The following is a 27,108-nucleotide window of genomic DNA, read 5'->3' as shown; positions in this document are numbered from 1 at the left end:
GATTATTTATTAGGTTCTTTGACATTAAATATTCCATATTTTCCCATTTCCATTTTTATTCTTGTCCTACCAGAGTTGATTTGACCAAACATATCTCCTAACCAGCACACCATTTCCATGCTATCAACTCTGCATTACTGTCACATACAGAATTCTGACACCTTTCCTACCTTGTTATAAGTGTGACCTTATTTGGGGCCTATCTTGGCCCTGGGAGCCCACTGTGGCTTCACATTTCTAGGTCACTGATATTTAGTACAAAACAGAGACCATCAGTTGAAAACAGATGAAGACTAATGGGGGCTAATTTCAAGGTCCGGCTATATATGTCATCTTGTTTGCTGGTTGATGATCCTCTTTCTCACAAATCTGTAAGGACAATGTACATCATGTGTGACTACATAAGATAGAGAATTGGAAATTTCCATCACCCAAGGCTGCACAGTTGCCCCTTCACCTGAGACAATGGGGCTTTCAGCGTCTTGGCATCCATTCATTCAACCCAGATGACATTTATTTTGTCATCTGTATTAATGGATGTACAATAACCTTATGGAAGTGTGAAAGGACATCTCAAAAGTCACTCCAGCTTTGCTGCTATTTCTAGTACTTTCAGAAGATGGCATGACTGATGAATCAGACCTAATGGAGCCATAGGCACTGTCAGTTACAAATATGTGGTGCATACACTGCTGCTAGTTCATATATCAGGAACACAGTGCATTGTTTTCCCCTCAGACAATAACTTAACATTAACTTCAAAAATTTTTTCCTAATGAAAAATAATAAGATTGATATTATCACAAAATTACAATCCAAAATTACTAGTAATGCTTATGTTTCAGAGAGCCTAGAAGATTTATTAATAACCCTCAATGACTGTTTGGGACATTGATAACTGTGTGTATATAAATTTCTGAGGGATCTCTGGGACCTTCAAGGGCAACCTAGATATTTGATTTACATGGATAGATAAGGAAGGAGGCTTTAAGAGTAGAAAATACAAAAGGGTTTGATAATCACGCAGAGTTGCACTCAAATGCTAGCTAGAACATCACATCTCAATTTGAGATATAACTCTATAGAAAATAACACCTCTCTTATAAGGTAATTTTAAGAATTGCTTTAATGTGATAGGTAATATAAAATAATTATACCACAACTGGCACATATATATTGTTAAGAAAACTTGAAGTGCCCAATAAAAAACCAAAATACATAGGGAAAAATTTAGGCAAAATGCAAGTTATAAAGAATTCTATAAATAACCAAAAACAAATTAAAAAATATAATATTGTTCTTAGAACTTAAAAATATACATACTAATTCAATACCAGCGGTTCTTCAGCAAAATGAGATTAGAACTCATCCTTTTATATATTGGTGGTATCATTTTAGAAATAGTATGAACCAGGATTATGTTTTTGTCATGATAATCTCAACCATCAAGAAATTCTATGTAGAAACATGCTACTACATATATGAATTACTTATTTAAATAAAATAACATTGCAAATAGAGTGAATATCTCATTTTAGGCATATAGGTAGATAAATGATAGTATATGGTAGAAAGGAAAAGCAGAAAACCAAAACATTGCAATGCTTATAATTATTTAAATATCAGTAAGAGGGCATCTGTATGGAAAAAAAACTAAAAAAAGAAAAGGTTGTTTTGTTGGACACTTTATTTTACTTCTCAATTTTTGTTTTTTAGGGATCACATCATGGAGAAACAGGAAACTTTGGGTTTAATTTGTCATGTTTTCCGCATGCCCTTGATATGTCACTTCACTGAATTTCAGTTTGCATATTTATAAATTGCAGATAATTAAAATATTTTAAGATTTTATTTATTTATTAGAGAGAGAGAGAGAAAGAGAGCATGAACAGAAGGGGCAGAGGTAGAGGGAGAAGCAGTTTCCCTGGTAAAGCAGGGAGCACTATTCGGTGGAGCTTGATCCCAGGACCCTGGGATCATGACTTGAGCCGAAGGCAGATGCTTAACCGACTGAGCCACCCAGGTGCCCCACAGATAATTAAATTTGTATTAAGTATGAATTGGAATCATATGAGTAAATGTCCTGCCCCCCCCCACCGCTTCATGGTGGGTAATCAATCATTAGTTTACATGCCCTGCTCTTGCCATTCAGTCTGCTCACATATCTAAAAAAATGGGAAGAGAAGGAACTGTTTGATCTATACAGTGTCTCTCCGTCTACATTTAAATGTTTCATTACAGCATTTTCTAATATTTAGAATATGAGGTCCTTAAAAATAGGATGTCCATATTTCTATAAGATATATATGTATTAAAAAATCATCTCCACACTGTATTCTCAGAGAATTATGAGATTTTCTTCATCAAAGTGCTAAAAATAAAATTAAACAAAAAGCCAACCCTACTACAGAGAATAGAGAGATTTAAATAATTATTCATCATAAAAACCATCATTTCAGAATAACACTAGGAAAATTAAATCACAAAGCAGCAAAAAACATACAGCCTTATTTAATTAAAAAATATTAACTAAACCAAAAAACTAAAATTTTTATTCGTTTAAACAACTTCTATAAGTCAAGCACCATACTAACGACAAGATCTAAGATGTTCCTCAGTTTAAATATATTGTTCTATTCTTGCAGCTTCTCAGGAAATTTCCAGTGGAAATAGACTTCCGGTTTCTGAATGTTTTCACAGTTTTTCCCATTCCTTCAAAGATGTGCCCTCTCATGCAAGTACCAGTCAGAAAATGACCAATTTAATGAATGAAGGCAAAATCTCTGCTAGGAGCCTGGCCACAGTGTTGGCTGATGACTTTTTGGAAAATGCATATGGGAGATCACCCATTCCTATGAAAAACTGAATACATTTCTCATTATCTATCACTTTGGATAATGGAATGCTGGTGTCAAAGTTATTGTGGTTCATGTTGTAAAGGGCCATCCATTCAAAGTTCATTTGGGCTTTTTTCTTACCACTTATTTCTCCCCTCAGTCTAGGAAGACTATATATTCCATCACTTAATGAATTGACCAATGACATTAAGGTTCTCTGTGGCCTGTTTGCATTATATTTTATATGTAAATGCTATGCTAATATTTGTAAATAAAAATGGGAAATGGCTAATACTTGGGACTTTTAATCCAGATTGTACTCTGAGTTCTTTGAAAGAGTCTCCATATGACTCTCTGCTTTTGCATCGAAAATAACTTAACTGAAGATGGCTTTAATATGTTACATGCCTCATTTCTTTTTTCCACAACAACCATCTTAGTATCCCCATGTATTAATATTTCCTAGGGCTGCCATAACAAAATACCACAAACTGGGTGGCTTAAAACCACAGAAATGTATTCCCGCAGAACTCTGGCAGCTAGAAATGAGAAATCAAGGCATCAGCAGGGTTGATCCCTTCTGAAGGTTCTGAGGGAGAAGCTGTTGCATGCCTCTCTCCTGTGGCTCAGTGACAGCTAATAATCCTTGGTGTTCCTTGGCTTGTAGATGTATCACTCCAATTTTTGCCTCGGTTTTCCCCCTTGTCCCACTCTCATCTTCCTCCTATGTGTGTCTGTAACTTTACATGGCACTCTCTTCACTTATAAGGACACCAGGCATATTGGATTAGGGGCCACCTTATTCCAGTCATCTTAACTTTACTAATTTCATCTGAAATGAACTCATTTCCAAATAAGGTCACATTCCGAGGCACTGGAGGTACTTTAATATATACTTTACTATATGGGGGCAGGGGAGCAATTCAACCAGTTGGGAGAAGAAACCTCCCTCAATGGCTCCTCTGAAGAGTGAACTAGCTGAGCCTCTTGCCATTCCAACCTTAAGCCCTACAGTTTTACCTACCACCTGACTGCTATTCTAAAGACAAGAAAATTGCACTATTAGTGTTGCTTTGTGGCATTTGTTACATAAAGACTATTTAAAACAATTGGGTCAACAAGTTATTCTAATAGACCTAGGCTACAACTGTATTGCCTCATATATTGATTTTATTTCTCATGTGGCCAAAGACTGCATACTAAGTGAGAGAGAGGCTCCTAACATTGTACAAGACCATCCATCATACATCAGACTGGTGTCTTCTTACACAGGGCAGGGAGGCTGTGATGCTCTAATCCCTGACTAATGCTTCTATTTTAAAAAAATCACCTGTAGCCATCCATTAACCAATATTTTGAGAGAAACAAGCCAGAGGAGACAGCTCTATCAATACTAAAGGGACTGCTTTTAAAAGTGACCTTGCTTATTGAATACTCAGCACTGTGAAAGAGTAGCATTTTATACATACACACTCGCTCAGATACACATCCTCTGGAAAATGCTGTGCAGAAAAGAAAGCTCTAGAGAATGATAACACAACTGTTAGCAGAAATGAAACTTGTTAAAATGTGACCTAGACCAACCTGCCATCAAATCAGTGGAGCAAAATCCTCTGTGAGCCAACAGAAAGTATCACCTACCACCATACCACACATCACCTGGTTACATGCCTCTGTGTGTATTCTTTATCATTCATGCTCAGAATCCTATACATTTACAATCCTCTGGTGAGAAACTTTCAATCTGACTAAGAACTTAAAAATCTAGGATATGAAAATAATGCATATTGTATTTCCCCCACAAAGATGTGATCTACATTTAAAAGATAAGTAAGAGTAGGAAGAATTTCATATTGTTTAAAAATCAATCATTTGACCAACTTTATCCTTTTAATTTACTAATATTTAACTAAGTGGAAGTATGTTGTATTGGTGTTTGATAAAGTAATTTTGTAAATCCTACATCAATTTATTGTCTTTACTCAGACAGTTTTATTCTGCCTATATACAACTTGGTTGAACTATTTATAAGCAGGTGGATGTGGGATAATTCCTTTTCGTATCCACAGTAATTCTAAATATGAGTTATGAATGAATGCAATGAAATGCAGGTAGCATACATATTAGTTCATATAATCCATGCAAATTTACAGGTACCAGCCTCGCCATCAAATCAACTTAACCATTTTCAAACAAGGGTATATGAGATATATCCACATAACCCAGTGTAGTTTTATCTACTTTACATCTATATAAAGTTGTATTTATATAGATAAATACATTATATAGATAACTATATGATAGATATATTATAGATATATATATTTGTATCTATCGATATTATGTCTATCTATCTATTGAGTTAGAAGCTACTACACATATATAAGCAGGAGGCCCATTTAGCTGCTAGGATTTTCTTATTTCCAACAGAGCAGCTCTAAACTGTCTCCTATTTGTTTCAATTTCAAAGAAGATTGTGTTTGGAAATAAAAAAAATCAAACCTCAAAGGAATTTTAAAACTACTACTATAGAAAAGTGTTCCTCAAGAATTTTGTTCTCAGGAACTATTTACATTCATATGTGTTATATTTACTGATTTTACCAGACTAGAATTAAAACTGATTTAAAATTAAAATTTTTAAATGATTTAAAATTTAAAAATATATATTTGCTGACTCTATAAATAATAATAATAAACCTGCTAGATGCTAATGTAAATAATATATACACATTTTATGATATATAACTATATTTTCCAAAGCAAAAACAGTAAGAAGAATGACACTATTCTACGTTTTCATATATCTTCCTAATTTCTGGCTTCGTAGAAGAAAGTTGGATTCTTATATCTGCATCTGCATTCAATATGGAGTGATATGTTTGGGTTGAAGCATCTAAAGGAAATGAAGCCTCACATACATAAGATTTTGAAAACAGATGAGTATTTTAATAGCAACTTAGGTAATTGTAGATGTTCTTTTTTTTAAGATTTTATTAATTTATTTTTGAGAGAGAGAGAGCACATGAGTGGGAGGAGGAGCAGAAGGGAGAGAGAGAGAGAACCTCAAGCAGACTTCACACTGAGCATGAGCTGTTGCAGGGCTCAATCCCACAACCCCAAATCATGACTTGAGCCAAAACCAAGAGTTGGACACTCAACCAACAGAGCCAACCAGGCGCCCCATGTTCTTCTTTGATATTCCACCAAAACTATCCAACAATATTTTTAAAGCCACTGTATAAAAATGTAAACTGAGGCAGGTTAAAAACGTTTAGAGTTTATTTGAGCAAAATTTGTTTCAAATCCAGCAGCATCCAATCTAACAGATAGAAGGGAGCTTTGTGGAGCTGTACATAATGACAACTTTCATAGGCAGAAAGGAGCAGGAAAGAGAAAGCTTTACTAGGCGCAAAAAAAAAAAAAAAAAGGATTGGTTATTGCAAAGTTACTTCTCTTTAGGGGAAGCTAGGGTCTATCAGGCAGATTACCTAACCAGTGCTAATTAGGTGATTCCTGACTGATTTAAGATTCCATATCTGGGAGAGCTGAAAGTAATTAAATCTTGGCTTGGTGACATGGACTTAATATAATTGAATCCATTTGGGGCCTGTTATCTTGTTTTTAAAACTTGCCATGTAGAATCTGAAATCACACACACACACACACACACACACACACACACATCATATCATGTGACATTAAAATCCATTATTTGGAACTTAAAATGGTTATTTTACCCATACATGAATTTGTAACATCATTCGTCACTGACTTATATAGATTTCCCCCCAAAAAAAGGACACGTTTTATTATACAATATAAAAATCATTCATATCACCATTGAACTCACCAGAAAGTCTTTAAGTCTGGGAAGCTGTCAAGCTCAGACAGGCAAACATGTTTTCCAAAATTTGAATTCTTGCTTCAAATCTTGAATTTTACCACTGGCAACTGTGAAATATTAAGAAATATATATATTGTCTCTGCCCCTGGTTCCTGACACACAGTTTCTAAAACACTTGTAAATAGAAGTGCTAGGAGAATCTTTTGTTATAACATTTAGTTTTTGACTCTGGTTCCCTGTACAAAGCTCCTAAAACCCTTGTAATTACCTATGTAATTAGAGCACTAAGAGCATCTTTTGTTCTAATACTTGGCCTTTGACATTGATGCTTGACACAGAGTTCCTAAATCCCTTAGAATTTCCTGGGTGATAAGAGTGGCTTTTGTTCTAATGAAGCAACTCTGAGTGGGCTCCTGGATTGGAGATGGTCAGCGGAAAGACCAAGCCATCATTAGAAGCTTGGAATTTTCAGACCCAACCCCATTCTCCAGAGAAAGAAGAGGGGCTGGAAATGGAGTTAATAACTGGTCATACCTATGTGATGAAGCCTCCCTAAAATCTCAATAGTGTAGGGTTGGGAGAGCTTTCACGTTGGTGAACACACCCATGTACCATGAACGTGGCACAACCCAACTCCACAGGGACCCTCCCAGACCTTGCCCTGTGCACCTCTGCATCTGGATGTTTATTTGTATTATCATGTCCTTTATTGGTAGGCATTTCCCTGAGTTCTGTGTTTCCTTGAGTTCCCTGAGCTGTTCGAGCAAATAATAGGACCCAAGGTGGGGGAGGTCATGGGAACCTCTGATTTGTAGCCAAGTCAGACAACCATTGTGGGTAATCAGGGGACCCAACTACTTGTGATTGACATCTGAAGTGGGGGGCAGTCTGGTGAGACTAAGCCCCCTCCATGTAGGATCTTATGGTATCCCTAGGTAGGTACCGTCAGAATTGGGTTAAATTGAAGGACACCCAGCTAGTGTCACAGAGAATTGCTTGGTATGAGAGAATCCCACACAGGCCGGGCATCCAGAAGTGTTGTGCGTGTAGTGGTCATAGTGTCAATATAAAGGAGACACAGAGGAAGACGTGAGCTTTTCCTACTCAGGAGCAAGTACTGTCCGTTCTTTTCCCGGAAGGCACAGACTCACTGTGTTGTTCATTTATGAGGTAATGTCTGCCAAGTACCCAAAGCTGAATAGCCATATTGTGCTTATCCAGTTGAATTTTCCAAAATGGTATTCTATGAGAAAAGTGACAAGTACAGCCCGCAGTACAATCACATAGCAATTTTCACTGAATAAGCAATGTACTTTGGTCAGAACAGAAATGTTTTTATCTATACTTACCCTTTCATCACACAGAGTACCTTAGGGGTGGAGGTTTTATAAAACAACTTTTATTGCTTTTCATAAAGAAAATCCTGAAGGGTAACTGGTCAGCATGTATGTGTGTATGTATGTGTGATGTGCCTGCCAGGATGTGTTTCTTCCATGCCAGTGACGACGGGCACAATTTGGCGCCACTGCTTTAATGTGTGCTAAGGAAACAGGAGTCTTACCCACTAATTGCTTATGTGTCGTCAGGGCAAATGTCAACACAGTGACGAAGGCAAATTATATCTTACTGCTATGATGAAAATAGTTTTGATGTCATCTTGCATACCCTTTGAAGGGGCCTCAGGGGTCCGTAGAGGTCAAGAGGCCATATTTGGAGAATCACTGCATAGACCGGTGTATCGACTTAGAGAAGATACGAATGAAATCCACACCACCTGCTTGTATTTATACATTTAAATATTAAACTATATTTCATATTAAGTCAAAATTATTCTTTGTAAAGTATATCTCTGGCTTTTAAATAGTTTACCTTTCTCCTGCTGTTTCAGATAACTTTGACTGGATTATTTCTCTCATTCAACATTTTCCAAATTGTAATGTGAAAGGCCCAAATTAATTTTTTTTCCCTAGAAATTCCAAATGTAGAACATTTAGAAAGTCTTTACTTGACAAGATTCAGTTGTATACATTCTTCTTTTCCCATTATAATGGTCAGTATGTCCTGGCAACAATTTAAGCTTCAGCTTTTCACTGTTGGCCTTGTTAACTGAAGAAATTCTCATTATGAGTTTAACCCATAGAAGATCAGGCATAAATTTTTCTTGAGAGTTGAATATCTATTTAAAAAAATATATGAAAAACAATTTTAATTAAAAAAAAAACAACTATGGTCATTTTATAACCTGAACTGCCAGAAGACTTAATTCCTTCCAAAAATTATTAAACTGAAATTTTACTTAGTGATAAATCTTAACCCTTAATGGATATTATTCTGGAAGCAATTACAAAACAATCAATTTCTCTTCAATAGTGAATAAATTTGAAGTTAATTTCAGAAAATTATTTTGAGATGATGATGTTAGATTATATTCACCAATTTTTTCATTTTTAAAATCTCAAACATATAGGGCGCCTGGGTGGCTCAGTCGTTAAGCATCTGCCTTCGGCTCAGGTCATGATCTCAGGGTCCTGGGATCGAGCCCCGCATCAGGCTCCCTCCTCACCGGGAAGCCTGCTTCTCCCTCTCCCACTCCCCCTGCTTGTGCTCCTGCTCTTGCTGTTTCTCTGTCAAATAAATAAATAAAATCTTTAAAAAAAATCTCAAACATATATATACACATATATGCATATATATGCATGTATTATATGTATATATATACATGTGTACATACACATATATATGTGTGTGTATGTGTGCATGTATCTGTATGTATGTGTGTGTATAATTATTTGCCATTAACCATTCTATTTCTATTCATCACTGGAGTCTGTTTTTAATTTTGCATAAACTCTTTTCTGGAACCAATTCTTTATTTATTTAATCTTAGTTGTAGTAAAATGCAATATCACTGTGAATTAGATCAGTATCTTTTGGTTACTACAAACCTAATATTTGCAGATCCATTACGTAAAATTTGGTAGTGAATTTCTGCAAATTATAATAGAAAGTCCATCGTTTACTCATTCAGTTATTTGTGTCAGGCACTGTTCTTGACATTTAGAATAGCAGAGTATGAAGACAGATATGGCTCCTTTTTTACCTATCTTCGATTATATCAGGGGAGTAGGCAGAAGATAATAACTATGGAAGCAAATAAATGAATAAGATAATTTCAGAAATTGTAAGTATCCTGAAGAAAATAAAACTGAAGCTTGGGGGTCTGATTATAAATGGTTAGAGAAGACATCTTCAATGATACATTCAAACTGGAACTTGAATGATGAGAAGTTGGCTTTATAGAGACCAAGAAGGGAGAGCTTGAGACAGACTTTGTGATGTCTAGTAAGATCAGAATAAAGAGGTGGTCATTACATATGGCAACACTGAAGGCCGTTTTTACCTTGATATAAGATGAAGTAAAATGGAGAGGCCCAAATGCCACTGAATGGGGGTTTAGAGGAGAATTCAGTTTTAAAGCTTGAGAAAATATACAGAACTCTTTCAAAAGTTTGCATAGGAACTGGAGTTGAGAAATACGGGGTTAACTGGAGAAGGATATGGCATCAGTCAAAAACTATAGGCATACCTTGGAGATATTGTGGATTCAGTTCCAGACCACCACAATAAAGCGAGTCAAATGAATTTTTGGTTCACTAGTGAATATGAAAGTTATGTTTACACTATACTGTAGTCTGTGACATGTGCAATAGCATTATGTCTAAAAAAACAGTGTACATACATTAATTTTATTTTTTTTATATTTTTAAGATTTTATTTATTCATTTGAGAGAGAGAGCACAAGCAGGGAGAGCTGGAGAGGGAGAGGGAGTAGGAGGCTCCCTGCTGGGGCTCCATCTGAGGCTCGATCCCAGGGGCTGAGATCATGACCTGAGCCCACAGCAGTTCCTTAACGGACTGAACCACCCAAGTGCCCAATACATTAATTTTAAAAATAGTTTATTGCTGGGGCACTGGCTGGCTCAGTTGGTTAAACATCTGATTCTTGATTTCCACTGAGGTCATGATCTCATGGTGTGAGATTGAGCCTCGAGTAGGGCTCTGCACTGGGCATGGAGTCTCCTTAAGACTGTCTCTCTCCCTCTCCCTCTGCCCCTTGCCCCTGCACTCTAAATAAATAAATAAATAAATAAATAAATAAATAAATAAATAAATAAATAAATAAATTTTAGAAAACAATTTATTGCTAAAAAATGCTAACCATCTCTCAGTAAGCTATATTTTTGCTGGTGGAGGGTCTTGCCTCAATGTTGCTGGCTGCTATCTGATCAGGGTGGTTGCTAAAAAGGGGGGTGTCTGTGCAATTTCTTAAAATAAGACAACAATGGAGTTTGTCACATTGATTCTTCTCTTCATGAATGATTTCTCTGTTGCATGCAATGCTGTTTGGCAACATTTTACCCAGGGTAGAACTTTCAAAATTGGAGTCAATCCTCTCAAGCCCTGCCCCTGCTTCATCACATAAGTTTATGTAATATTCTAAATCTTCTGTTGTCATTTCAACAATTTTCACAGCATCTTCACTAGGAGTAGATTCCATCTCAAGAAACCACTTTCCTTGCTCATCTATTAGAAGGGACTCCTCATTCCTTCAAGTTTTATCAAGAGATTGTAGTCATTCCATCCCATCTTCAGGCTCCACATCTCATTCTAGTTCTCTTGCTGTTTCCACCACATCTGCAGTTACTTCCTCCACTGAAGTCTTGAACCCTTCAAAGTCAGCCATGAGGGTTGAAATCACCTTCTTCTACACTCCCGTTAATGTTGGTATTTTGACCTCTAGCCATGAATCACGAATATCCTCAATGCAGCTAGAAAAAGTTTAGAATATAGTGAGAATTACCAAATGTGACACAGACACAAAGTGAGCAAATGCTGTTGGAAAAATCAGTGCTGATAAACCTGCCCAGTGTACTTTGCCATAAAATTTCAATATATAAAAAAAAACCCACAATATCTGTGAAGCACAATAAAGCAAAACAATAAAACAAGATATGCTTTAATTTCAGATAACTATTCTAGAGCATGCTATTTATGATTACAGGAATTGCAGCAGCCTGAAAAGTGGTCCCCCAAACATGTACACATCTGTGATGGTTAATTTTATATGTCAACCTGACCGAGCCATGGGTTGTCAAGATATTTAGTTAAGTGTTATTCTGTGTGTGTCTGTGAGGCATTTCTGGATAAGATTAATATTTGAATCAGTAGACCTGAATAAAATGAATTGCACTCCCCAGTGTGGGACAGCAGATCATCCAATCTGCTGAGGGCCTGAATAGAACACAGTATTGAATATGGGAGAATTCCTTCTCTCTGCTTGTCGATGAGCTGGGACATGGGTAATCTCCTGCCTTTAAATTTGGACTCAGACTGGATCTGGCACCATCTGCCGCCCTAGTTCTCCAGCCTTCAGACAGTGGCTGGAACTATACCATTGGCTATCCTCAGTCTCCAGTTGGCCAACTGCAGAATTTGGCACTTCTCAGACTCCATAACCATGTGAGCCAATTCCTTTTCTGCATATACATATATAGATAGTATGCACACACACACACACACACACAAACCATATACATCCAATTAATTCTGTTTCTCTGGAGAACCCCTACTAATACAACACCCTAATCTTCTATAAATATGTTATTTAAATGACATAGGGATTTTGTAGGTGTGATTAAATTAAGAATCTTGGGATATTAGTCTGGATTATCTCAGTGGCCCCTATGTACTTGCAAGGGCCCTTATAAGAGGGAAGTAGGACTGTCAGGGTTATACCCTGAATGTTTGTGACCTCCCCCCAAATTAATATATTAAATTCTAAAGCCCATTGTGGTGGTATTAGGAGGTGGGGCCTTTAAAGGTGATTAGGTCATAAGAGTGGAACCCTCATAAGTGGAATTGGTGCCTTTATAAAAGAGTCCCCAGATGGCTCAGTTACCCCTTCCATCATGTGAGGTCACAGCAAGAAGACAGCTTCTATGAACTAGAGGCAGGCTCTCATCAAATATCAAATCTGCCAGCACATTTATATTGGACTTTCCAGATTCCAAAACAATAAGAAATAAATTTCTGTTGTTTAAAAGCCACCACCTAGGGGCACCTTGGTGGCTCAGTCGTTAAGCGCCTGCCTTCCGCTCAGGTCATGATCCCAGGGTCCTGGGATCGAGCCCGGAATCGGGCTTCCTGCTCTGCAGGAAGTCTGCTTCTCCCTCTCCCACTCCCTCCGCTTCCGTTCCCTCTCTCGCTGTGTCTCTCTCTGTCAAATAAATAAATAAATAGTTAAAAATAAATAAAAAATAAAATAAAAGCCACCACCTAGAGGTAACCTGGGTGGCTCAGTCGGTTAAGTGTCCAACTCTTGATTTTGGCTCAGGTCATGATCTCAGCGTCCTGAAATTGAACCCTGCTTTGGGCTCTGCCCTGATCATGGAGCCTGCTTAAGATTCTCACTCTTCCTCTCCCTCCGCACTGCCCCCCCCTTCTCATGCACTCTCTCTCTCTATCTAAATATATATAGATAGATAGATAGATACATATATATATGCACACATATATATGCAGCTACTTTAAATATATATAAATATATATTTATATATATATTAATAATATATAAGCCCCAGGTAAATATCCAATATAATTATATATATACACATATATGTATACACATGTATGTGTATATATATATATAAAAGCCACCACCTAGTCTATGATATTTTTGTTATAGCAGCCTGAACCAACTATGACAAAAATTGCCACTGAGAAGTGGAGTCTTGCTGTAACAAACACCTTAAAATGTGGAAGTAGTTTTGGAACTGGGTAATGGGCAGTGCTGGAAGAGTTTGGGACACAAGCCTACCTTGCTATGAAAGGAAAGTTGAGGATGCAAAAGGAGTAGGGGAGAGCTGTGAAGGCTTCACCCTTTTGGAGCATAAATAAGTAATCCTGAACAGAATGCTGGTAGAAGTATGGACAGTGAAGGCCATAGATGACATTTCAGATGGAAACGGGAAATACATTATTGGAAACTGGAGAAAAGGTCATCTTTGTTATAAAGTGGCCAAGAACTTGGCTGAGTTGTGTTTATGTCCATGTGTTCTGCAGAAAGTAGAACATTTGAGCGATGATATTGGATATTAAGCTGAAGCTATTTCTAAGCAAAGTGTTTTAGATACAGCTTGGCTCCTCCTGACTATTTATACTAAAATATAAAAAGAGAGAAATGGTTTAAGGATGGAATTGTTAATCAAAATGGAAACAGGACTTAAAGATTTAGAACATTCTCAAGACTTTTCATATTGTGAAGGATGAGAAAGTCTTGTTGGGGAAAGAACACAGAGGGTTCATCCAAGAGACCATTTGACGAGAAAATTAGTATGGATAAGTATTCTCAACAGAATCTAAGAGCAATTCTCTAAGACAATGGAAGAGTGACCCTGAAGACAGTGCAGAGATCTTCAGAGCTGCCCTTCTTGTCAGGCCCAGAAGACAAGGGTCTTGGGTTAAAGTGGTTTCAGAGGGGCCACCCAAGCCTGGGAGACCAGGAGCACACTGCCTGACACCATCCCACATCATGGGCCTCTACCTGCACAGAGTGGCAACACCTCTAATCTGTCCTAGGTGTGACTCCAGTAGGTTCCCATGCAGCACTGGCTATAGTGGTCACCCCCTCCAGATGGCATAAGCAGCAAATTTTGGGGGCATCTGCAGCACTGTGTCCGAAGGCACACGCAATGCAAGGATGGGAGCAGCTGTGCAGGTGTACGGTGCCTTCACCTAGATTTTAAAGAATGGATTCACCAAAGAACCATGGGGCCAGAGTTACATGCCTGACCCCAGTTGGGGAGAGCAATGGAGGCAGAACTGTTTCCTGGGAGAGCTGAAGGCATGTAATTCCAACTCAGAAGCAGGACTGTAGCCCCCATGCATCCAGAGGACAGAGTATCAAGTCTGAAAGGATTATTCTCAAACCTTAAGGTTTAATAAGATTTGCTCTATTAGACTTTGGACTTACCTGGGATTTGTCCCTCCTTTCTTCTTTCCAATTTCTCCCTCTTGGAAGGGGAATGTCTATCCTCAGCCTGCCCCATCATTATATTTGGGAAGCACATAATAGTTTGGTTTCACAGTTCACAGCTGGAGGAATTTGTATCTGGATGGGTCATAACTGGAGTCTCACCCATATCTGATTAAGATGTATTTAGATGAGATTTTGGATTTCTTTTTTTTTTTTTTAAGATTTTATTTATTTGTCAGAGAGAGAGAGAGAACACAAGCAGCGGGAGCGGCAGGCAGAGGGAGAAGCAGGCTCCCTGCCAAGCAGGGAGCCCAATGCAGGACTCAATCCCAGGACCTTGGGGTCATGACCTGAGCCGAAGGCAGATGATTAACCAACTGAGCCACCCAGGTGTCCCGAGATTTTGGATTTCTATATTACAGTCGAGGCTGTAAAGAGTTAAGACTTTTGGAGCTATTAGGATGGAATGAATGGATTTTGTATGCAAGGAGGATTTGAATTGGGGGAGGGCAGAGCAGGGACAAATTATGTGTTTAAGTTCTCCCCAGATTCATATATTAAATCCTAAGGCCAAATATGATGTTATTTGGAGGTAGAGTTTTGGGAGGTGATGAAGTCATTAGTGTGGTGCTCTAATGAATAAAATTAGTGACTTTATAAAAGAGGGCCCAGAGAGATGCCACCCCTTCCATTGTGTAAGGACATAGGAAGAAGGCAGCCATTTATCAACCAGGAAACTGGCACCTTTTTCTTGGATTTTCCAACCTCCAAGACTATAAGAAAAAAATTTCTGTTGTTTCCATGCCACCCAATCTACAGCATTTTGTTATAGCAACCTGAGCAGACACAGTCAAAGTCCTAGAAGAAAATGTGACAATGAAAACGGATCAGAGTCATGTGGCCACGAGCTAAGAATTGTGGGCAATCTCCAGAAGCAGAAAAAAGGCAGAAAAACAGATTCTTCCCTACAACTTCCAGATTTTATTTTGGTTTTATTTGATTGTAGTCAAGTAGAATTGATATTGGAACTGTTAGATAATAAATTTCTACTGTTTAAGACAGAAATTTGTACAGTAGCAATACGAAGCTAACACAAGCATCATGATTCAGTAAAGGGGGAGAAATTAATAATTCATAGTAGATTATAATCATATTAATGAAACCTCTGAAAAGACAAGTGTGTATGAGATCCTAAGCAAATTAAAGAGATGGCCTTTGATAGAAATGAGGACATTTCATTCAATGTAAAGAGGAGAAAGCAGATTGATCTGTAGATAGATTTGATGGTGTGAAGATGACAGAGTTCCAGTGGGAATGCATCATCTATTTCATGAACTATAAATAAAGGGGCAAAAAGTTCAAAAGATAATTGATGAGAGAGCAATAGACATGAGATAATCCTTTTACAACATGGGAAAGATTACATTCTAGGGTCATTGCCATAGACTGTTTGAGAGTAGGTTTGTCTTTCCCAAGGAAAATATAAAACATCACATTTAGTTTAAGATATCCCATTCAATTTCCTAATTGCCTTTAATGTGTCCAATGTCATGTATATCAATTTATTGAGTGCAGCCAACATTTATCCAACACCTGATGTAAGTTATGTACTTTGCTCACTCCTGAAGTTACAAAGATTAATGATATGATTACTACTCTCAAGGTTTCACAGTCTGATGGGTGAGATGCCAGGTCAGATGGTGACTTCAAAAGGGAGATATGAATCTTGTGTCTTAGGACACCCAAGAGGAAAACAAAACGCAAGCAGAGTTTACTAGCCCGGTGGACAAGAGAAGTTTTATAGAACAAATTCACATTTCTGCAGAGTCTAGAAGGACAAGAATAATAAATAGGGGAATAATAAAGCCTGGGATAGAGGTTTCCATATAATTATTATTCTTACAATACTGTTCTAATGTTTGTAGTGGAGGATTTGAGGTCTACTAATCTTATAAATCATAATTACTATTTACTTTTTATAAGATATTATAATATCATGTTTTCTAGGCCCTGGATAACATTTTATGTTTTAGCCTTAAAGACATAATTTGCTTCCTGATTTCTCTAATTTACTAATTGAAGTGACAGTTTCCCCTAAACTTCTTTCTAAGAAAAATTGCAGCACTCTCTTTCATTTATTCACTTTACACTAACTTACTGAATCTTCACTTTGTTCCACCAGGATAAAGAGAAAAATATGAGGAAGTTTAAGAGTTTGAGTTATAATCTATTGTGTTTATAATTTATCCTTTTGATTTGTAACATTTTCTAGTCTATGAAAAGGAACCCTACTTCATAATGAAATTGCCTAGGGTCAAAAATTCAAAACTAAAAATATTCAGAATAAAGCACACAGAGCTGCAGCAATTAAAGTGGCATAGTAATAAAATATCACATTGAGATACCTTTCTTTAAAGTAAAAGGACCACACATTATACTACATCATTAATTTTACATGAAAAGATTCATACATCCTTTCTCTTTGCAATACGCCTGCAGTCAAACTTCTGCACATGAGAAAATAATAATTTGCGCCTGAATAGATAAAATTCATTCAATAGCAATTTCTTTTATTGCTTTTGTTGAGGCATTTTTTAAACTGTGTTATTATTTTTTAATCAGAGAAAGAATACGTGTTTGCAACAATTCAAAGAATAGATATTTATAAATTGTCAATTGTCTTAGCTTTCCCCCTCCTTCTATCTCCTTCTACCTTGAGTTATGCTTAGCAGGGTTAGCCATTTGGGTTTCTCCTTTCAAACTAGAGTCTTTTTTAACCTCAGACAAAGATAGCTATACCTATATATGATACAGATACAGATATAGCTAGATATAAACATACACATATGGTTCATTTTTCCTTGTTTCCTTTTTATATTTTATAAAATCAGAATTATCCACTATTGAGCCACGTGTTATAGACATAATTCTAGGTCAATATGTGAATAACAAACAAATTTATTTAGCTGCTTAATTTTCTTTCTAACCACAGATGTAGCATAATTTATTTAACAATTCCATATTATTTGACATTCAAGTTGTTTCCAGCTAGATAACTTGCTTCAGTGAATATCCTTGTATAAATACCCTAATCTGGCAGTGTTTTTGTTTGTTCGGTGGTACATTCATTAGCAAAATCTACTTTTTTTTTTTTTTTTAAGGAAGCAAAATCTACTTTTAACAGATACTGACATAGTCTTTTCCCAAAATTTTGTTCCAATATACACTTCTACCAACAATGTGTAAATGTGTTTTACCCTCATATATTTAAAAACAGCAAATGCTATCAATCTTAAAATCGTTGCTAAGTTTTTTTAAAAAGTCATTTTTTACTGTTTTAATTATTGCTCTAAATACCAGTGATGTTGACCAGTTTTCTAATATGATTTTTGACTATATTTTGTGTGTGTGCTTCTAATTTGTGAAATATGCTTCTTTTTATTGAAATCTATATTTTAATGAACTTTCAAATTTTTCTTTGCATTTGTGAATTTAATTCCGGGTTTATTATGTTTATATTTAATTTTGCTTAGTATAGAAATAATTTAACTTTTACAATAACATGTGACCATTTTTACCTTGATTTTCCTAATATTTAATTTTTTATAACTCGACTGTATCAGTATTTTTCTTAATTTTCTATGTATATGTTAATTTTTCTAACACTTACTATGAAAAAAATCTGTATGCCTTAAAGTAAAAAATAATGATAAAATGATCACTCTTATAAGAAAGATCTACATCAATAACTCTTAATATTTTACTATATTTTCTCTACCTATCTATGTTGTGTTTCCTGAACCATTTAAAAGTAAGTTACAGAAATCTTGACTTTTTACTCAGAATACATGCATCTTATAAAAATAAGGGAATTTTTAGTAGTTCATTCAATAATTTCACACCGAAAATCAACAATTATCTCCTGGAGCACCTGGGTGGCTCAGTCAGTTTGGCGTCTGACTCTTGATTTCAGGTCAGGTCATGATCTCAAGGACGTGAGATGGAGCTCCTCATCGGGCTCCACTCTCAGCAGCGTCTGCTTGTCCCTAATCCTCTGCTCCTCTGTGAGCTCTCATTCTCTCTCTTTCTCAAATAAATAAATAAATAAATAAAACCCTAAAAATAAAGAAAATCAACAATTATTTCCTGATATAATTTACTATCAATCTATGTTAAATTTTTTCCTTTTGTCCTCAAAATTTATGTTTTTCCCCCTAAATTAAGAAAATCAGCATCCAGCTGTTACAGATGTTAAATTTCATTGCTTTTTAAAGAAAATGACCACCAGGAAAGGAAAGGCCTACTTATTGTTCCCCTTTGCAAGTCTCTGATAAGTTATGGAGTGTCTTCTGGCACTATTCAAATTTCTATCTTTTCTGAAACACTTTAGTCATTGGTTTTAGCATCCGTCTCTCTCCCTCTCACTCTGTCTCTCAGCATCTTTTTCTCTGTCCCTTACACACACACATACACAAAGAACTCATTAGTTTTTTTTTTTTTTACTAAGATTAATTCTTTATTACGAGCATGCCTCATTTTATGGCACTTCATTCTACTGTGTTTTGCAGAAACTGTGTTTTTTACAAAGTGAAGGCTTGTGGCAACCCTATGTTGAACTAGTCTACCAAGGCCATTTATCCAACAGCATAAGCTGACTTCAATTTTGTGTCACATACTGGTAATTCTCACAATATTTCAAACTTTTTCATTATTATTATATTTACATTGCTGTAGTCCCATGATAAAACTTGAATACATGAGGAGTTTCTTCTGATGGATGAGCAAAGAAAGTGGTTTCTTGAAATGAAATCTACTCCTGGTGAGGATGCTGTCAACTCAGGTATTTCTATTTATTTAAGCTTTTATCATCAACTACAAAAAAATGATACTAATAAATTACTAATAGTGTTATTATTTAAATGTACCAGAGTTAGCCCATGGGAAGCCTTTTAAGCTTGACCTGTTTTTTGGTGAGTCTTCCTGTTAGTTTTGGAGTTTTTCCTTGCTTTCTGACATAAGATTTCACATTAGCTAATACTTTTCCTTTCCTTGCTTAGAAAAAATAGTCATTTCTCCAAGGATCCCTGATTCTTGTTAGTGAGGGGTGATTTTTTAGAAACTAACATATCCTTACTTCTGATTCATGGATGCTATCTTATTTCTGTTACTGTTTTTTTTTTTTTTTTTTTTTTTTTTCTTTCACCATCAGTTCTGTAGGGATATTTCCAATAACAGGTGCTTCTCTTTATTCTGGAGATAAGGTCTTTCCAACACCACCACCACTGGTATATTTACTTTTCAAGTCTCTTTCTTTCATATACCTAAGGACCATGGGACTGACCCAAAGGTGTTAGAATTATTTTCAGTATTTCCAACCTTGACTGATATCTTTCTTTTCTATTCTCAACCTGCTTCTCGGTCTTTGCTTTGGTAACAGTTAACACAACTGGTCTCAGAAGGTTTCAGAAGGTTATTAAAAAATAACTTGCAGGCTCCTGGGTGGCTCAGTCCTTAAGCGTCTGCCTTCAGCTCAGGTCATGATCCCAGGGTCCTGGGATCGAGTCCCACTTCGGGCTCCCTGCTCGGCGGGAAGCCTGCTTCTCTCTCTCCCACTCCCCCTGCTTGTGTTCCTGCTCTCGCTGTCTCTCTCTCTGTCAAATAAATAAATAAAATCTTAAAAAAAAAAATAACTTGCTTAGAAATCTTTGTCTCTTTATCCTACTTAAAGTGTCTATCCAACAAGAAGATCTAACAATTGTAAATATATATGCCCCTAACATGGGAGCAGCCAATTATATAAGGCAATTGATAACAAAAGCAAAGAAACACACTGACAACAATACAATAATAGTGAGGGACTTTAACGCCCCCCTCACTGAAATGGACAGATCATCTAAGCAAAAGATCAACAAGGAAATAAAGACTTTAAATGACACAAGGGACCAAATGGACTTCACAGACATATTCAGAACATTCCATCCCAAAGCAACGGAATATACATTCTTCTCTAGTGCCCGTGGAACATTCTCCAGAATCGATCAAATCCTAGGTCATAAATCAGGTCTCAACTGGTACCAAAAGATTGGTATCATTCCCTGCCTATTTTCAGACCACAATGCTTTGAAACTAGAACTCAATCACAAGAGGAAAGTCGGAAAGAACTCAAATACTTGGAGGCTAAAGAGCATCCTACTAAAGAATGAATGGGTCAACCAGGAAATTAAAGAAGAATTTAAAAAATTCTTGGAAACCAATGAAAATGAAAACACAGCTATTCAAAATCTTTGGGATGCAGCAAAGGCAGTCCTAAAAGGAAAGTATGTAGCAATACAAGCCTTTCTCAAGAAACAAGAAAGGTCTCAAGTACACAACCTAACCCTCCACCTAAAAGAGCTGGAGAAAGAACAGCAAATAAAGCCTAAACCCAGCAGGAGAAGAGAAATAATAAAGATCAGAGCAGAAATCAATGAAATAAAAAACTAAAAGAACAGGAGAACAGATCAATGAAACTAGGAGCTGGTTCTTAGAAAGAATTAACAAGATTGATAAACCCCTGGCCAGACTTATCAAAAAGAAAAGAGAAAGGACCCAAATCAACAAAATCATGAATGAAAGAGGAGAGATCACAACCAACACCAAAGAAATACAAACAATTATAAGAACATATTATGAGCAACTCTATGCCAGCAAATTAGATAACCTGGAAGACATGGATGCATTCCTAGAAATGTATAAACCACCAAAACTGAACCTGGAAGAAATAGAAAACCTGAACAGACCTATAACCACTAAGGAAATTAAAGCAGTCATTAAAAATCTCCCAACAAACAAAAGCCCAGGGCCAGATGGCTTCCCAGGGGAATTCTACCAAACATTTAAAGAAGAATTAATACCTATTCTTCTGAAATGGTTCCAAAAAATAGAAATGGAGGGAAAACTTCCAAACCCGTTTTATGAGGCCATCATTACCTTGATCCCAAAACCAGACAAAGATCCCATCAAAAAGGAGAATTACAGACCAATATCCCTGATGAACATGGATGCAAAAATTCTCACCAAAATACTAGCCAATAGGATCCAACAGTACATTAAAAGGATTATTCACCACGACCAAGTGGGATTTATCCCTGGGCTGCAAGGTTGGTTCAACATCCACAAATCAATCAATGTGATACAATACATTAACAAAAGAAAGAACAAGAATCATACGATCCTCTCAATAGATGCAGAAAAAGCATTTGACAAAGTACAGCATCCTTTCTTGATCAAAACTCTTCAGAGTGTAGGGATAGAGGGTACATACCTCAATATCATAAAAGCCATCTATGAAAAACCTACAGCAAATATCATTCTCAATGGGGAAAAACTGAGAGCTTTTTCCCTAAGGTCAGGAACGTGGCAGGGATGTCCACTATCACCACTGCTATTCAACATAGTACTGGAAGTCCTAGCCAATCAGACAACAAAAAGAAATCAAAGGCATCCAAATTGGCAAAGAAGAAGTCAAACTCTCACTCTTTGCAGATGATATGATACTTTATGTGGAAAACCCCAAAGACTCCACCCCAAAACTGCTAGAACTCATACAGGAATTCAGTAAAGTGGCAGGATATAAAATCAATGCACAGAAATCAGTGACATTCCTATACACCAACAAGACAGAAGAAAGAGAAATTAAGGAGTCGATCCCATTTACAATTGCACCCAAAACCATAAGATACCTAGGAATAAATCTAACCAAAGAGGCAAAGGATCTGTACTCAGAAAACTATAAAATACTCATGATAGACACAAAGAAATGGAAAAACGTTCCATGCTCATGGATTGGAAGAACAAATATTGTGAAGATGTCAATGCTACCTAGAGCAATCTACACATTCAATGCAATCCCCATCAAAATACCATCCACTTTTTTCAAAGAAATGGAGCAAATAATCCTAAAATTTGTATGGAACCAGAAAAGACCCCGAATAGCCAGAGGAATATTGAAAAAGAAAAGAAAAGCTGGCAGCATCACAATTCTGGACTTCCAGCTCTATTACAAAGCTGTCATCATCAAGACAGTATGATACTGGCACAAAAGCAGACACATAGATCAATGGAACAGAATAGAGAGCCCAGAAATGGACCCTCAACTCTATGGTCAACTAATCTTTGACAAAGCAGGAAAGAATGTCCAATGGAAAAAAGACAGTCTCTTCAATAAATGGTGTTGGGAAAATTGGACAGCCACATGCAGAAGAATGAAACTGGACCATTTCCTTACACCACACACAAAAATAGACTCCAAATGTTGAAAGTCCTAAATGTGAGACAGGAGTCCATCAAAATCCTAAAGGAGAACACAGGCAGCCACCTCTTCGACCTCAGCCGCAGCAACTTCTTCCTAGAAACATAGCCAAAGGCAAGGGAAGCAAGGGCAAAAATGAAAATATTGGGACTTCATCAAGATAAAAAGCTTTTGCAAACCAAGGGAAACAGTCAACAAAACCAAAAGACAACCGACAGAATGCGAGAAGATATTTGCATAATGACATATCAGATAAAGGGCTAGTATCCAAAATCTATAAAGAACTAATCAAACTCAACACCCAAAGAACAAATGATCCAATCAAGAAATGGGCAGAAGACATGAACAGACATTTTTCCAAAGAAGACATCCAAATGGCCAACAGACACATGAAAAAGTGCTCAACATCGCTCGGCATCAGGGAAATCCAGATCAAAACCTCAATGAGATACCACCTCACACCAGTCAGAATGGCTAAAATTAACAAGTCAACAAACGACAGATGTTGGCGGGGATGTGGAGAAAGGGGAACCCTCCTACACTGTTGGTGGGAATGCAAGCTGGTGCAGCCACTCTGGAAAACTGTATGGAGGTTCCTCAAAAAGTTGAAAAGAGCTACCATACAATCCAGCAATTGCACTACTGGGTATTTACCCCAAAGATACAAAAGTAGGGATCAGAAGGGGTATGTGCACCCCGATGTTTATAGCAGCAGTGTCCACAATAGCCAAACTGTGGAAAGAGCCAAGATGTCCATCGACAGATGAATGGCTAAAGAAGATGTGGTATATATAACAATGGAATATTATGCAGCCATCAAAAGGAATGAGATATTGCCATTTGCAATGACGTGGATGGAACTGGAGGGTATTATGCTGAGCAAAATAAGTCAATCAGAGAAAGACATGTATCATATGACCTCACTGATATGAGGAATTCTTAATCTTAGGAAACAAACTGAGTGTTGCTGGAGTGGGGGGTGGGTGGGAGGGATGGGGTGACTGGGTGATAGACACTGGGGAGGGTAAGCGCTGTGAATTGTGCAAGACTGTTGAATCTCAGATCTGTACCTCTGAAACAAATAATGCAATATATGTTAAGAAAAAAAAAAGAAGAAGATGGGGGCGCCTGGGTGGCTCAGTCAGTTAAGCGGCTACCTTCGGCTCAGGTCATGATCCCAGGGTCCTGGGATCAAGCCCCACATCAGGCTCTCTGCTCGGTGGAGAGCTTGCTTCTTCCTCTTCCTCTCCCTGCTGTTCTGTCTACTTGTGCTCTCTCTCTTTCTGTCAAATAAATAAAATCTTAAAAAAAAAAAAAAAGAAGAAGATAGCAGGAGGGTAAGAATGAAGGGGTGGAAATTGGAGGGGGAGATGAACCATGAAAGACGATGGACTCTGAAAAACAAACTGAGGGTTCTCGAGGGGAGGAGGGTGGGAGGATGGGTTAGCTGGTGATGAGTATTAAGGAGGGCACATTCTGCATGGAGCACTGGGTGTTATGCACAAACAATGAATCACGGAACACTACATCTAAAACTAATGATGTAATGTATGGTGATTAACATAACAATAAAAAATTAAAAAATAAAGAAATCTTTATCTCTAAATTAGTTGTCACTACAGGTTATGGGTGATTTTCCTTGGTCTCCTTGTCAATCAGTATTTTCTGTTTCGTTCTTTGTTTGCTTGTTTGATAATACTAGAGATATTCTATTTTATATGAGTAATTTATCCAATAGAAAATATATACATATTTAGTTTGTATATATTGTTGGTTACAAATAGCATTCTATTTCTATACTTCATTCCTATGATTCTAATTCCATGATTCATTCCATGATCTAATACATGTTCTACCAATTGTTACAGTAGACCATGGCATACTTTAATATGTGCTACTCAAATTACTTCTCACCTGTCTTCTTTTTAAAACATACTTGACAATTCTGGGATGCCTGGGTAGCTCAGTCAGTTATGCAACCAACTCTTGATTTCTTCTCAGGTCATGATCTCAGTGCCATGAGATCAAACCCCACGTCAGACTCCAAGCTAAATGTGGAGCCTGCTTAAGATTCTCTCTCTTGGGTACCTGGGTGGCTCAGTTGGTTAAGTGTCTGCCTTCGGCTCAGGTCATGATCCCAGGGTCCTGGGATTGAGCCCTGCATTGGACTCCCTGCTCAGTGGGGAGTCTGCTTCTCCCTCTGCCTCTCCCCACCTACACTACACTATCTCTTTCTCTCTCTCTCCCTCTCTCAAATGAATAAATAAAATCTTTAAAAAAAAAATCCCTCTCTCCCTTTGGCCTTCCCCACCCAGCTTGCTTTCTCTATCTCTCTCTAAAAACAAAATAAAACAAAAAAAGTTGACAATTCTCAAGTGACTATCCTTTACCACAAGCATTCTTAAATGATTTTATCCAGTTTTGTAAACAAATTCTTATTGAAAATACATTTAATGCATAGATTGATTTATGAGAACTGAAGTATTTTGACATTTTGTCCACTCTAAAGAATTATACATTTCTCCCAGATTAAGTTTTGTGTTCTTCAGCAAAATTAGTGCAATTCATGCAAGTAACTAACTTTTTGTTTTTAATTTGCTTCTACATGCTTACAGTTGTTTATTTATAATAAATAGGATATTTTCTCCATTTCATTTATAAACAAGTAAGGTGCTATAATAAAAAAAGATATTCAACTGTATATATTTACCTACTTACCAACTCTTAAGAGATAATCATCAAATATCTTGAATTTTCTTATTATGCAATTATATGATTTTTTAACAATTCTTCTATTTAATTTTTTTACTGTTTATTTTTTTCTGTCTTATTTTAAATAAGATTGGTGAGAAGACCAGTCTGTTCCCAAAATCTGTAACAGTTTCAGTATTTAATGTTTGTAACTTTTTTGTTATACTGACTTCACACATTTAATTAGTACCTTCTATTCCCATTTTACTTAGATTTTTAAATTATTATTCAATTTATTAAATTACTATTGAAGTTACTATCTGTAGTTTCTTTTTTTTTAAATGAAATCATTCAAGACTCTTAATTTTCCTCCAAATGAAGTTTAGTTCTATTTTATACTTTTGACATGATAGTGTCATTTGTTAAATTTAAAACAGTATGTGATTTTAGTTTCCATTTACTTTTTTCCAAGGTAATTTTTTAAAAAGATTTATTTATTTATTTGAGAGAGTAGTGGGTGCACGCACAAGCAAGTGGGGGAGGGGCAGACAGAGAGGGAGAGAATCTCAAGCAAACTCCCTGCTGAGCACAGAGCTGGACACAGGGCTTGATCCCATGACCGTGAGATCATGATCTGAGCTGAAACCAAGAGTCTGCTGCTCAACTGACTGTGCCACCCAGGCACCCAATCAAGGTAATGTTTAAGTGTTAATTTCAAGTACTTTCATAAGCTTATGGTTGTATAATGTGGTCTATAAAATCTATAAAATATTCTTCAAGACTATTGGTTGTTTGAAAATATTATTAAAAGGGCCTACTTCTTTAGACATATTTAGTTTTCTTGAAATGTTAAATCTAAAATAGGTTATTTAAACTCATCCTCTCTGCTTGTGGTTCTAACAAGTTATCATCATATCATTAGGTATTTACAAAATATAGAGTGTATAGCAAGCTGATCCAACATCCTCTTACCTACCTAACATGTCATTCCCAAAGGTATAAATAAGTAAATGAATAAATAAGATTTAGGATTTGATAGTAAACAGAAATAAACCAACCATCTATATTCTTTGAGGAGATTACTCCTAGAGTACACATAAAAAACGACAAACAAATCAAAATAAGATCAAGATCAAATCTTTAGGGGCGCCTGGGTGTCTCAGTCAGTTAAACCTCCGCCTTCGGTTCAGGTCATGATCCCAGGGTCCTGGAATTGAGCCCCATGTTGGGCTCTCTACTCAGTGGGGAGGCCGCTTCTCCCTCTCCCTCTGCCTGCCGCTCACCTTGCTTGTGCTTTCTTTCTCTATCAAATAAATAAATAAAATCTTTAAAAAAAATCAAATCTTTATTAACTATAAATTGGATTGTGATAACATGCCTGATTTTATAAATTGACCCTGCACAAATAA

The sequence above is a fragment of the Mirounga angustirostris genome, unplaced genomic scaffold (assembly GCF_029215605.1).
Source record: "Mirounga angustirostris isolate CCGP_5_RB_7025 unplaced genomic scaffold, mMirAng1.0.hap1 SCAF_2, whole genome shotgun sequence".
Lineage (NCBI taxonomy): Eukaryota > Metazoa > Chordata > Mammalia > Carnivora > Phocidae > Mirounga > Mirounga angustirostris.
Note: the sequence above shows the minus strand (reverse complement) of the source record.